This window comes from Coloeus monedula (assembly GCF_965178545.1).
Source record: "Coloeus monedula genome assembly, chromosome: 3".
Taxonomy (NCBI): Eukaryota; Metazoa; Chordata; class Aves; order Passeriformes; family Corvidae; genus Coloeus; species Coloeus monedula.
The window spans coordinates 8,397,697-8,412,249 of NC_138783.1; positions in this window are offsets into that span (position 1 = coordinate 8,397,697).

Below are 14,553 nucleotides of genomic sequence, written 5' to 3' on the forward strand. Positions count from 1 at the left end.
ATTATCTTTAAAGTAAAGTTTTTTCACCAGAAATATTCTTCCCCACTGTCTCATTCCTCTGCAGCTGTTTGTGTATTCTCCAGCATTACTCTTGGTTCAAAACCAGGGCTTATTGACTTTATGGTAACAAATTAAATGACTGGCCTTCTGTGTTATACAGCTACAAAAAGGAAAATCAATTCTCCCTCACACTTCATAATACACCTTCACACTCCTTAGGAGATTTTAGTGTGGACAAGTCTTTTAGCCCCCTGAAATATGTTCTTGGACAGTTGGGTTTGTGCTTCCCTAAGAATATCTATTTGGTTTTTTATACTGGTTATTTCAGATCCCATTATGGTGTTTCTGTTAGGCAAATGTATTAAGAGACCATTAAAGCACTGTCTCATCTCAAGGTTGTTATTGAAAAAAGGGTTCTAATAGTCAAACCTCCCCAGTTACAGAAAAAGTAGATAAAATGGTCAGCTCTTCCATTTAAGAAATTAATGTTTTTAAAAAATATGAGCTAGACAAAGTGGCATCCACATTCTCTTGTTTTGGATTTTTTTACAGCTTGATCACTCAGTTATATTGCTTTTTGATTGATCTGTTATTTATTAGCAGCTGAAGTATGTTTTCAGGTCTTTTGCATAGGTTTAATCTTGTGATGGAAATCATATGTTTGAAACTAATAATCATTGCTCTTTCAAGAACAGCTTTAACCTTTTTAGTTTTAAATAAGTTTTGTTATTATTTTAATTTATGACAAATTTAAGTGGGTTTTGCATGAAGACACTATTGAAATTAATGCGTATAATAAAATATTCTCTAGAAGCACAACAATTTAAATATGTTGCATTCAATGTATGAGACAAAAATGTATTAAAAAATTCCATTACTCTCCCTTATAAATAAAGACATCAATACAAATATGATGAATATAAATATGCATGATGCTAGAAAAATTTCACAAAAAGAAAAATGTGATAATGAAGGTAGATTTTCTTCCTAAACCAGATGAAGTTGCAGTTCCTTGATCTTATAAATAACTAATAAATAAACAATTGCATTTGAAGTTTTCCACATCAGCCACGCAATCTGAAAATAATTACCTCCTATTCTCTTCTGAGCTTGGCTAGACTTGGAATACATATTATGTTAATTTGTTTTCTTTCATTTTATTATATTTTCTATAACTCTGATGTTCAGTAAAATTACTATTCACTTCCTATGGAAAGAGTAAATGTTTATTTATTTTCCTCTTACTTATTGATAAATAGCCTTTTTTTTTAATGCAGCTACCTCCTCCATGATGGAATCTCATCACAGGTATTTATAACCACAAACACTTAATATTAGGCCTAGCACAGAGCTCACAGAAGGCATTTCTTAAATATTTTTCTCATAGTGACATGCCTGCAATGATATTTATACTCTTTTCACAATCAGAGAAGAGAAAAGAGAAGAGAAGAGAAGAGAAGAGAAGAGAAGAGAAGAGAAGAGAAGAGAAGAGAAGAGAAGAGGAGAGGAGAATGTTTATTTGGAATATATATTTGTTCTACTGTCACAACTTTTGCTGGTTACTTATTCTGTAGTTTGGGAAACTGAAGAAAAATGTTTCATCATAGGCAGCTTTTACAGCATCTTCTAAACCACCTGGTGATTTGAAGACTCTTCAGTCCAAATGGACTATAAGTGTGTTTTTTGCAGCTGTGGGACATGGTAGTACCACCTATTTGTATGGAATTAATGTTTACTTTCTATACAGCCACTGTAGAGAGGTGAAATCTAATTATCTTAGTTGCTTTCAATTGCTCTGTCTCCCCTAACCCCATAAAGCTCCTCTCTACACCTTGTACAAATAACATGAATATCTTTTGTGTCACTTGATGGGGAACAGGAGTACCTATTTCTCAGTAGAAACCAGTCATTCTGTAGACTCTAAGATTTTCTCCAAGCTCTTTACAACATACAAATAAACATACAAAAAATTCCAATACTAAATTCTAGCTTGTTTAGGTTTTTTTGCTTTCTTATCTGTGTCATCTTTAGCATTAAAGTCCTGGGCAACACCAATATTTGCAGGCTAATTGCAAATGGTAAAGAAGAGTTGAACACAAGCCCTTTATGCTTCTCTGTTCTTCTTAACTATTTTTCTCTAGTGTGCTTTTCCCTGTGCCCTTTATTAACACTGACAATAAAAGGAGGCAGAATCTTGTGATTAGTTTTTGCAATCCAACACAGTCCAATCATGTGATTTGTTGCATACCTGTGCTAGCCTGGGACTTCAAACAAGCAAACAATTCTAAATTGGTATTTACTGCACTTGAACAAGGTGAGATTTAATTTAATTAGACAGAAGTGAACATGGATGGAAAAATATTGTTGGATTTACACAGACTTAACGGATGAGGTGTTCTCAGTGTGTCACTAAACGTTTTTTAATCTGAGGCCGTTTGATTTTTTTTACCTTTACTGCTTAATCCTTATCAGCCCCAAAGGTGAAGAAATGTGATACAGTAAACGAACTAGGGTAGGTGAGATACAGGCAAACTTGCAATTTTTGTAATTCTTTTGGTTGTTGAAGCTTGAAAGGTGGACCCTGACTTTTCCTCCCTCAGATAATATCCAGGGAGCATCTCAGCACAAACTCTACCATATTGATTACGTAATGCTGAACTGATGGAGAAATTTTACTTTGTTTAACAGGGAAAAATTCCACCAGGTAAAAAATATTCTGAAGAGCTCAGATGCTTTTTGAAATTGTTTAGTGAATTGTGTTACAATTTTCACGTCTATTTGCCACTCATGTTTATAATCTTATATTAAAAAAAAGAGTCAGACTTTACCTTCTGACCCATGAAAATAAAAATGTAGTCTTTTTTATAAATATTTTCACCAATTCCCACTGTTCGAGCTTCCGATAATTCATTGTTTGTGATTATTCTTTATGAATAACAATACCTATCCAGGTGACTGAGGATTGAGCCAGGACTGACTGATGACTGAGGGACTGCTTGTTGAAAATTCACCTCTACAATTCCATGTCAACGTTCCAAAACAAAGGCATGTATTCACTCATTTTTTCTTCATACTCTAAATCAAAACTAATCCCTGAAATGCCAAGTTTGTCTTTTTCCTTTCACTTTGCCTCCTCTCCAAGCCTCTTTTAATTGTTCTACATATTTATTCTGGTTTTTTAATAAATCTTAATGCACCTTAAATGCTAGGAGATAAAAGACTCTAAATTATAGCCATGTATAGAAAACGCATTTCAGGAGTACAAAATGAGTCAGGGAAAAGGGTGTAAATTAGGAAACAATTAAGTGCTCTGTAAATATCAGGTGAGAGTGAAGACCTGTGAAATGGAGGAGTGTCTGTGCTGATGTTCCTGACCCCTGCTCTATGGGATAAAGAGGAATAGCTCAGCAGCCTCTTTGCTGCTGGTGTAGAGGCAGCTCTGTGTGCCCTGTCTGCTGCTGGGGGTAAAAGGGCGGCTTCAGATTCTGCACACATGGGCTAGAACAATTCTGCTCGCTGAAGTTAAATTCTTTATAGAACTGGGTGTTTCTAAATTACTATTTGGATTCTCTTATGTAGCTATCTCACCAGCTTTGATGGCAATGTTAGGCAGTTTGCTTTAAACAGAAATGTAAAATAACTCAAAGGTAATATCTTTAAATAAAGTTTCGACACTTGGATTTGGGTTTCTAACTCTTCACTTCTTCAGTTAATTTTATTTCAAAATGTATATCTGAAAATGTATATATTTACATTGCAGCTTACACAGGCACTTTAGTCTTAAGGAGGGTTACAGCACCCAATGTTGCAATTGAATCTGCAAACCCCACATAAGTGACCTTTGGATTCAGTAGCCAGATCTGATAAACTCTTCAGCACCATAAAAAACCCCATCCATTCTAATGAAATAAAAATTTAGATCTTTAATTAGGAATTGGAAACAAGTTTTTGAAATTTGGAAAAAACCCAAATCAACAACACAGGTTTGTGCTTTTCACAGCGCATGGGTTCTAAGCTATCATTTAAAACCATTTAAAAGTCTCAGATGGTCATTGGGACTTGAAGGGGATTGCAAAGGCCACTGGTTTCTTCCCACAGGAAAGGTTTTAGTGAACAATACTTCTTTGGTTTAGGGAAAATATAAAAGTTATATGTAATTTTGTTACTGCAACTTATTTTAAAAGAAATACACGCCTGATACTTGCATCTTTTAGTGTTACTTTCAGTTAATAGGTGGACACAGCTCAACAGGGGGGGTGACAAATTAAAGACATTTTCTTCTTTCCAGCAGGTGACAATGGAAATGTTTTTATTCATATTTCAACAGTTTCAGGTGAGGTAATATTGCACTGGGACTCGTATGATTAATTTATTAGAAGAATATATTTGAGATCCAAACTATGGAAGCCAGAATAAACATTTTCTCTTTTTTCTCTTTTTATCTTATTTTACCTAAATCACTTGGGGGTTTTTTTAACTAAATACATTGATTAAATGAAAAATCAATAAATAATAAGATCCTGCTGTAAAACAGTCTATCAGTTTCTTTGAAGTACTACTAGAAATCAACACTTTCTACTTTCTTTGTGAGATTCGGGGGAACCTAACAAAGCCTGTATTGCATTTTAAAAATATACAATTACTTTCTGTGGTTTGTTGTTGTATTTTGGTTTTTGGTTTTGGGATTTTGTGGTCACTTTATTTTTTTAATATTAAACCTTTTAAATATATTTGAAAAAAGTTTCTAAATATTCAATATCAGTAGCAAATCAATTTGTATGGATGTAGAGTTAATTGAATATTCTACCCTACTTTGCTTTAATAAGTATTTTTCTGGTAATACATCAAGGAATATATTTACAGCTCAGCATGGATTTTCAACTTAATGACTCTCTTCTGGTTACGATACTGTCTATTCAAAATGATTTGTTTAGAAATACAGTAATTCCTTGGGTTTAGCTCACTTTTGAATTACTATAGGGGTCCAAAGCACTATGAGATGCTTCAATTAAATATGTAAGATGCAACTGAATGCTCCTCATGCTGTTCCCAGGTCATTCAGGTACATTTACCATGTAAGGCTTTTTATTCAGGCTGTTTTCACAACAGAAATGTAACAACTGCTTTTCCCTGAACAACTTTCGTATTGGGTTAGATAATCTTCTGCAGAAACTCATGTGGAATGAGACAGGAGGAGGAGTCTGCAGAGCACATCTAACTCTTGACCAAACACAAAGTGCTGGGGCTCCATTCAACACCAATGAAAATCTGAGTGGCACCCACTTGAAAAAATTACAGCACTTCTTATTCAATCAATTTCTGAGACATAAAGCTTCATGGATAAAGCCTCAAATGGATCTTGTCATATTTTTAAAACAAGTACAGGGATGGAAAGGAGGATTTGTGTACCAGTTCTCTGTTCCTCATCTGTATTTGAGCATCCATTGGATGCCACCAGGATATCTGTCCATTCTTCTGGCAGCTTGACAAACTGGGGTTTATGAGATGTTAAATGTGCTGCAGCAGTCCCTGGATGAGCTCAAAAGAGACTGGGCTTCCATTAAGCGTGTCTGTGTGTGCAGGGGGGAAGCAATTCTACATCCAGCTATCAGTGGAACTTCAAGTATGAGATTGTCTCAGTATGACTGAACTTTGCTTTCTGTACCTTTATCTTTTAAAAAACTTTGAATGTTGTGCTTCCTTGCAGAGAAAGCAGGAGAGCTACCTTGGGTATAGAAAGGACAGTATAATTAGTTTCACTAAGCCCAGTTTTACTGTTAATTCAGATGTGAAACATGTAGCTAAGTCTGACTTGTTTATTTAAACATCTACTAAAAAAAGAAATGTCCTTACCTGCACCTCACCCACATAAGATGTATTTGCAGACCCAAACCTGTTCTGCAGTTGGGAGCCACTCCTGCTACTCAAAGAATTCCCTGAGGAGAGGGTCAGAAGAGCACTGTGTGTTTTATGGGATTATCCATCTGCAGGAGGAGGCATTGTTAAACACTTGGAGCTTTCTTGCTGAAAGTACTAAGTGCATGCAGTGACCATGATGTATCAACTCCTTACATGAGATTTTACTCAGAACAGTTGTAAGTAATACCAAGTTCCTGATGCATTTAAGAGCTCTGCTTTTAGAAGTACATACCTAAGAAGAAATTTGAGAATTTATAATTAAGGTTTTCTTCAGTTTGCCTTTAGCCTCCTTTTTTATCATCCTTTAAATAGTTATCAGCTTTTATTTTCTCATAGTAGTAGCTATACATTTTTTGTTGCTAGATTTCTTACTATATATTTAAAAAGTGAGATGGTTAAAATAGAGGTTGGTTTCTTGTGGATAGCAGCAGGAGCTATGCTGCATCATCATTACATGTGGATTCCCTTTGTATGTGCTTAAAGCTTCCTGTGGCACTACTGTCATGCATTTCATAGACTAATCCAGCCTTCCATGTTTGCCAAAAACAAGGCAATTAAAATGTTCTTATGAACAACTGGGATAAGTTTGCAGAGTCTGGAGCATTTGTGGCCTAGAAACCAGGGAGATGAGTTATTAATGAAATGAATCATTAGATAATAGTCTCACATGAATTTTAAATGGAGTTTTCTAAAGTTCTCATGGGTATTAGGATGTGAAGTGACTTGTATTGACTTATAAAGAAAAATGCGAGGTGCTTTAGCAGAGAATTAGCTTAATAAGAGAATTAATTTTCTAAATACACCTCTCCAGAGTTAGTTTGCAATACCATTCTAGTTTAATTTCTGTTCTCACAGTTGATGTTGCTCAGAGCTGACACTCCTACCCTCATGACACTCTTATCGTCAAATTGCAGCCTAAGTAGTGGTGCTGCAATTCACCAAGGCAAATTTTCCCTCAGCTTTTAAGTGGGGACCAAGAATTGCTCATCTTAGCTCAATTACAGCAATTACTGAAACAAGTGGACTGATTCCTAAAGCTTGTGATTTCACCTTCACATAGGCAAAGCCTTACAATCTCAAACACAAATTAAAAGAGTCAGGATGTGGCCCAGAGGATCCATCCTCAGGAGAAAAATAAACAGGATTTAACTTTTGTATGAAATTCATCTTCACTTCCTTTGTCTGACAGGTAGCATTGCTGTTTGTTGGTAAAATTCATATTTTATATGAGGCAGTAATTTCAGAATGCTACAGATAACAAACTTCAACACTCGAGGCAAGTTTATTAGTAACACATCAAAATTTAGTTGATAGTGTTAAAGAACTGTACTACAGAGATTCTTTAGAGAAAGCAAGACTAAATGTGTCCTTTCTCTATTCTGGAAACCTAAGTGCATTTTTTTGGTAGGTAGCATAAACTTCTTTCAATTCCACTGAATTTTGACATCATATTGCACAGAATTTCCCAGGAACATTTTCCTACTCCTTTCTAAGAGTGTGCATGTAGCATAGTACTGTATAATGAACAAAGTTTTCTAAAAGAAAACGTCCATACTCTCATTTTCTTTTCTGTTCAATTCAATTTCTTCTCATAGGACTCAATCTTTTGAGGCAAAGTATTGTTCTCCATGGCTGAAAAGGCAGTGCATATTAAATGCATAAGCCTATAAAGACTTTATCTGGAGAACTGTGTTGTTCTAACCTGTAGATGCTCCTTTATGATTCATTTTCCTAACTCAGCTTTGGTTTCTACAGTGTTTTTCATAATGGAGATGAATGATTGACTTTAAAAAGCTAAGTGAATGATTTGTTGATGGAAAAATTTATTTTGAGGATGTATGGAATATCATTGGATTCTATATTAAAGCCACATCTTAGGAGAATAAATGTAGTTTGTGATCACAGGTAATTACAGAAACCAGCAGAACACCAGAAACTGCCTTTTGCCCTCTCAGCTCTGAGAATCAAAATTTCCAACTCAAGGCAATGTACAAAAAATGGTTTTGCTGATGAATTTGAACAGAACTAGAGCAGAGTCCTGCAGCCAGTTAGGTTAATAAGAAAAAATGTTATTATCTCTTTCCCCAAGGATGCCATTAATTTACCACTGGCAAGCTATCATTAGTGCTGTGTGAAATGACTAATTCTCCCTCAGGAGCTGCTCACATACGAGGCGAGGGGTTTTCCGTGAGTGTTCACGAGCCTGTGTGAACCATAGGTTAGACTTTCACTGCAAGTGCTAGGAAAAAGCTGCATGTGGATTGCTGCCTTTTCTTCCAGTGTTGTGACCTTTAAAACACTTCAGAATTAAACCTTCAAGACTAACTTGAGAGAAAGAATCAAGCACCTTTACAGCTCCAGAAATGCTTGCTCTTTCTTGCTCAGCTCTTACCTGCACTGGTGTAACACTACCAGAAGACCCTATGTCTCTCATGATTCTGCTGAAGTCGAGAACAACACTTCTTTTTGTTTGAAAAACAAAACCAACAAGCAAAAACCTCCCAAACCCACAGGTGATTTTTCTCCACTTTTCCACTTTATTTTTTTCTTAGTCCAAAAACTAAACTTCTGTTTTTGAGCTTTATTACACTGCTGCTTTTCCACGTATTGTCTATGGAATACAGGCATACATGTAAAACTGATTTTTTAAAGATTCATCACAATAGAAACTCAAGTGCTGCAATTAGTAGACTAATGTCACTGGAGAAATCCAGAAAGGATTCAAGATATTTATTTACAGAGGAAGGTCAACAGAATCCAACACTAACTGCCATACCCCAATTTTCTTTAAAAGAAAAAAAAAAAACCAAAAATACTCCTAAGTTGCTTAATTCAGCTTGCATATCAGCAGCAAATAGTTGGAGGAGAAGAAAAAGGAAACAAGGAACCTATGGTCTAAAATGAGATCAATTGCCTGAAAAAATCTATAATTCATTCTTTACCTATTTGGTTTGTTGAAATTAAGCTGGTAATTAAACGGCCTCTTATTAGAAAAGTGGTTGAGGGAGAAAAGGGACCTGAAAGAACTATTTATTTTTTGGGTGGGAGTGTCTTTTTGTTGTGGGGTTTGTTGTTTGGTTTGGGGGTTTGTTTGGGGGAGTGTTGTTTGGTATTTTCTTGGTGTTTTGCTCTGTTGAGATGGTTTTGCAGGGTTCTGTTTTATTCTGCGTGCAGGTGGTGCCAAGGACATGCCATAATCATCTGGGGACAGTGTGAGAGACTGAAATATTATAATTTATGACTTAAACATTTTCTTGAAGGACTTTTAAAACTGTATTACAAAAGCTGAAGAGAGGACTACCACACCCTGAATGGGGCCCTGAGTGAGGCCTTACACCTCTCACTGATGAAGATAAGATAAAGTAACAACTCAGGGCTGGGGACATTCACTGAGCACAGGCTTAACACCTCCAAGGTGGAGACCACAGCCCCAGGGCTATCAGCTGCCAGGTTCGAACAGACGCTGGAACAGACCCTCAAACCAAGGGGTGGAGTGACGAGAGGATTTGGGTATCTTGAAAAAGCCTCTGCAGTGACTGCCCATCCTCCAACTGTGCAGAGGAGCCCAGCTGAGGGGTCCTCACCAGGGGAGGGGGGGAAGCTTATCCACAGCAGGAGGGGGTGACATGGCCCATCACAGGGGCCCCCCTCAAAGGGGTCCCCAGACCCTTCAGCAGAGCACCAGAGATGATGCAACAGACCCTCAGTGTTGCAAGGGACAGTGTCAAGCTGGCCCCTGCAAGGGAGACACGTGGGTGTTCCCACCTGGCCCACAGCGTGTATTAATCCACGGGATTCTGTGCTCTGTGGCAGCGTGGCCACAGCAGCGACAGGGGACCCTCACCAGCAGCAGAGCAGATGGAGGGGAGCAACGAGGTGTCATTGGGACCCTCAGATGGGTGATTTGCTTCCACCTAACCCCTGTCACCTCTCCCTGTTCCCCCACCTTCCATTTTTCTTTCCTTCTTTCCTTCTTTCCCTCTTTTCTTTCTTTCTTTCTCTTTCTCTTTCTTTTTCTTCTTCTTTTTCTTTTTCTTTTTCTTTTTCTTTTTCTTTTTCTTTTTCTTTTTCTTTTTCTTTTTCTTTTTCTTTTTCTTTTTCTTTTTCTTTTTCTTCCTTCCTTTCTTTTTCTCTTTCTTCCTTCCTTTCTTTCTTCCTTCCTTTCTTTCTTTCTTTCTTTCTTCCTTTCTTTCTCTCTTTCTTTCTTTCTTTCTTTCTTTCTTTCTTTCTTTCTTTCTTTCTTTCTTTCTTTCTTTCTTTCTTTCTTTCTTTCTTTCTCTCTTTCTTTCTCTCTTTCTTTCTCTCTTTCTTTCTCTCTTTCTTTCTCTCTTTCTTTCTCTCTTTCTCTCTTTCTCTCTTTCTTTCTCTTTGCCTCTCTACTATTAAATAAAATACATCAATTTTTTGGCATCAACATTTAACCTCATTTGGTTTTAGTCTCATTTCTGGGAATATTTTGAACGTTCTAAGTTCTTTCTGGTTTATGCACAGAGACTTAGCTTGCTTTGCTTTTCTGGGTTTAAACCAGATCATAACAGGCAGGGTGTCAGATGTTAGTAGGAATGACTTGGCCTTCCCCTGATACTTTTCTGTCACTTAGTAGTACAAGCAGCCACTGTGCTCTCAGTCTCCAAATTATCTGACACTATTTTTCAGAAACAGTTTGACAAAAAGTACATCACAGTATTTGAAGACTTTCAGTAGCTCTGATGCCGTGTTCCCAACCCATAATTCTGCATTGGGTCTAGTCCTGTTCATGGCTTTTAGAGTGTCAGTGTGTGTAGATTATGCTGTTAACCAAATATTAAGAAAAATCTAGATTACATCCAACTCTTCTTGAGAGAACAAGAGGAACACTTTGAGAAACTGCCAACACCAGAACAATTAGGGAAATAAAGGAAAACATACCCAGAGGCAGTGGGAATATCGCCAGTGGTTTCTGTAGAGCCAGGACATACCTCTGATCGTCATAAAAAGTTTAGGCATTCTTTAGTTCCTGAATATGCTGAAGACAGCAATACTTCCTGAAAAGCTTAGGGATAGAAATTATTATTAATTTAACTGACACTAGTTGATTTTTTCATGCAATAATCCAAAACTATCACTAATGGCAATATTGATCAACTTAAAAAAAAAAAAAAAATCCACCACTAAAATATTCCTTTGAGGTTCCGGTTAACACTGAAAACTTGTTTTACAGAGCCTTTTAAAACTTCTAATTTTTGATAGCATTTGACATTTATATTGCATTTCAGTTGTTCCAACACAGTTCTGTTGTTTCTATGAAGGTAATACCAAAACATTTACATTTTTAAAGCTATTTTTTGGTAATCAAAATAACAAGGGTAACTATAAGAATAGGACAGTAGAAGTAATTACATGATTAATTTAAAGAGATTTTTTCTCACTCCTGCTAAATTCATAAAATTATGAAGTAACTTCCTAGTGTTAAATACAGAGAGAAAGAAATCACATATATATAAATGAATAATTGTAAGTGCATCTTTAATCCTCTGAATTATGTCTTCAAAGGGCACCTTATCAAACAGTGATCTTTAATTTTTTGGAGGGGAAGTTAAAAAAAAACCCTCTCAATCTCTCCTTCTCATTACTCTCTTCCTTTCTCTCTTCCCTTTTATCCAAAATCCACTGCCATGTGCTTATGGAGTAGCTCAGGGACTAACATAAATTTTCATGCCAAATGTGAATTTACTAATAAAACTTTGTGATTTTTTGTGGATCCTCTTACTTTTGCCACTCCTTTCAACCACAAGCATTTATGAGTCTTGAGTGCTCCCTTCCCTCTAAGAGTGGGATGTCACAAGTAGAAATATTTTTTTCTTTAAATGTGAATACATGACAGGGACTATGTCATTGTAAGAGCTGTGATCATCATGAAATAATATTTTTTTAAAAAATTAATTTTTATGAAATTACATAAAGATAAAATTCTGTCCTCATCTAAGTATACTTAAAGTTAATAAAAACAACCACAAAACTAAGGCAGGACTATTCAATGATAACTTTGAATAATTAAAATTGTGCAGATTCTGAATTTCAGGTTTTCAGCACCAAGGGACAGACAGTCATTTCTCCTGACAAATTTATCCTACATCTAGTAGCAGTGCTGGACCATTTAATGCAGATATGATACTCCCCAGAAAGTGGGAAAATGGAGTTTAACAAAGTTCCAGAAGCTCTGGATATGAGTAGTAATCCTGCAAAAACTTGTGAAGAGCTTCTAGCAAATCTGTTGCATACCTAATACACCTTATCTCTGCAAGTAGGAACTAGGAGCCGAGACTTGAAAAGCAATAATAGGATCACATCAGAAATCTAATCAAGAAAGGAGATAACACCATAACAAGCTGCTGATAGAGCCAAAGAAGAGTTTTACTTGAGTTTTGTGCTAACATTTAGTCACGAGCACGTTGAAATACCCACCTGTAGAATCCCCCATCTCACATAAACTCCTTCCCCATAGCGGATGCACAGTAAAATACTTGAGGATTTTAATAATCAGGATAATGAAATGGAAACAAAGGAAACTGTAGCCATTGCTTAGAGCTTTAGCTTGTTGCATATGTGGGAAATGTTGAACCTTCCCTGTTGGAAGCCTACAAAAGCAAGTAGCTGGCACACTGAGGCTGTGCCAGCTGCCTGGATTTACCACCTAGCACCCAGCTCAGCACAGACATAAAATAAATATCTTGACTCTGTGTGTGGATTGGCTTCTTGCAAACCAGGCAAAACAGCCCATTTTTGGGACAACAAATCGAGGTCGTGCTCTCGCCAGGGTAACAGAGATGGGATTTTTTTCTACTGTCAGATAGAAACCACTGGAAGAAAGCAGTATTTAAACTAATTTAAAGCATTATTTAAACTAATTTATGTCAAAGGGGACCGTCCCTCACACCTGCCTCTCCAACCAAATTTCTCAAAGGAAACGAGTTCCAATTGCAAGTCACTTTGAATAATTTCACATTTTTCAAGTCTTTTGGATATTGTTATTCAAGTCCACCCATCTGTTACATGCATATCTTTCTGTGGAGTGACAGCTGCTTCTTGCAATTGTGTGCTTTTTTTTTTTCTGGAAAAACAATCCAGGATGAAACAGCAAACCTTTTAATTAAAGCCCTGTTTAGCATAGTGAAAGAGAAATGGCACATGTGAGAACTGATTACCTGGGGGACTGAGAGCTCAAAAAGCTGCAGAAAACATGCCTGAAGAGAGAGTCGAGATCACTTGTTCTTTCTTCTGGAAGATGCAGAAAGCTGAGGGGAATGGGAGTCCCCCATTTGAGAGATTTGGGATTTGAAGAGCCCGTGCACAACAGAATTCTGGAGGTGGTTGATCTGGTGTCCTCCAACACTGTATTTTCTGGGCTGGGGGTGCTGCTGCCTGTGTACAGCCCTGCTCCAAAGAGGGAGGGAAGATGATGGAGTTGTGCTGCTTCAGCCTCTTCTCCCATCTCCAACCTCCAGGCAGTGAAAAGGGGAAATCTGCCTCCCGCCTACCCCCAGTGTAATTCCCACAGGTGGGCTCAGGTCCCAGCAGTTCCAAAGGATCACACTGATGATTGGTGTCCACACAGACCATGCTACTGGGTCTCACCAGATCAGGACAATGTCCATTTGCTTTCACCTACCTGGAAACAAAAATATTTTCATATTTATTTTCTTGAATTGGAAATAGATTTTTATGTGTAGGGACATCCCTGCAATGGAAGGTTGCTCTCGGGATGGTTTCAGCTAGTTGGTGTGCATTTGATCAAAGCTGAGTGGAGGACAGTGCAGTGGATCATACATACAAGTGAAAAGGGCAAAGAACACAGAAATAATAGATCAGATTTTTAAAATCATCTGCTCTTTCCTGTGACAACATTGCTTTCTGTTGTGTCATGATACTTCCCACATTATTCATTAGATTTCAACCAACATGAAGAATTTTGTTATGTTAAGAGCTATTGTTAATAAAGGACTCTATAATCTATCTCAGTGTGTATTTAAAATAAGTCTATAATTACAGTTGATGAGGGAGAGTGCTAAACATCTTTGTTCTGTAGAAGTTCAGTCATTTGTCTTGAAAATACAAACTGACTCCCAGGGTACAGTATTGAAATGTAAGCACATCTGGGGAGCAAATTGGAAGGCTTAAGCTTCTTTGTTGAAAACAATTCTTCAGAAAGCAACAAAAGACTTGCCCAGTCAAGTCACAGATCAGTAATGGCATCTCTTTCTGTATTTTTAGCATCATGTATCTGTTGCCTGTAGTAGTTAATCTGATTCATTACCTTGCTACATTCTGAACGTCACAAATTCTGCATACTAAGATATTTCTGGAATTCTAGTAAGGGTTGGGTTTTTTTTTTCCTTTGGAAGGATGATGATGTGGGTTATTATTATGTGCATTAAAAAGTTTATCATAAGCAGACTAACTGCCTGTGAAATATTACTGAGAGCATACTAACTAAACTGGGTTTTGTATAGGTAATACTTTGTGAAAACCTTGGCTCTAATGTGATCTGGTAAATTCCCCTATAGCCTGCCAATTTCCAGTCACAGGCAATGAAAGTGAACCACTTGGTTCAGAGACAAACACCGCAGACCCAAAAATATTTTGTCTTCATTTAAA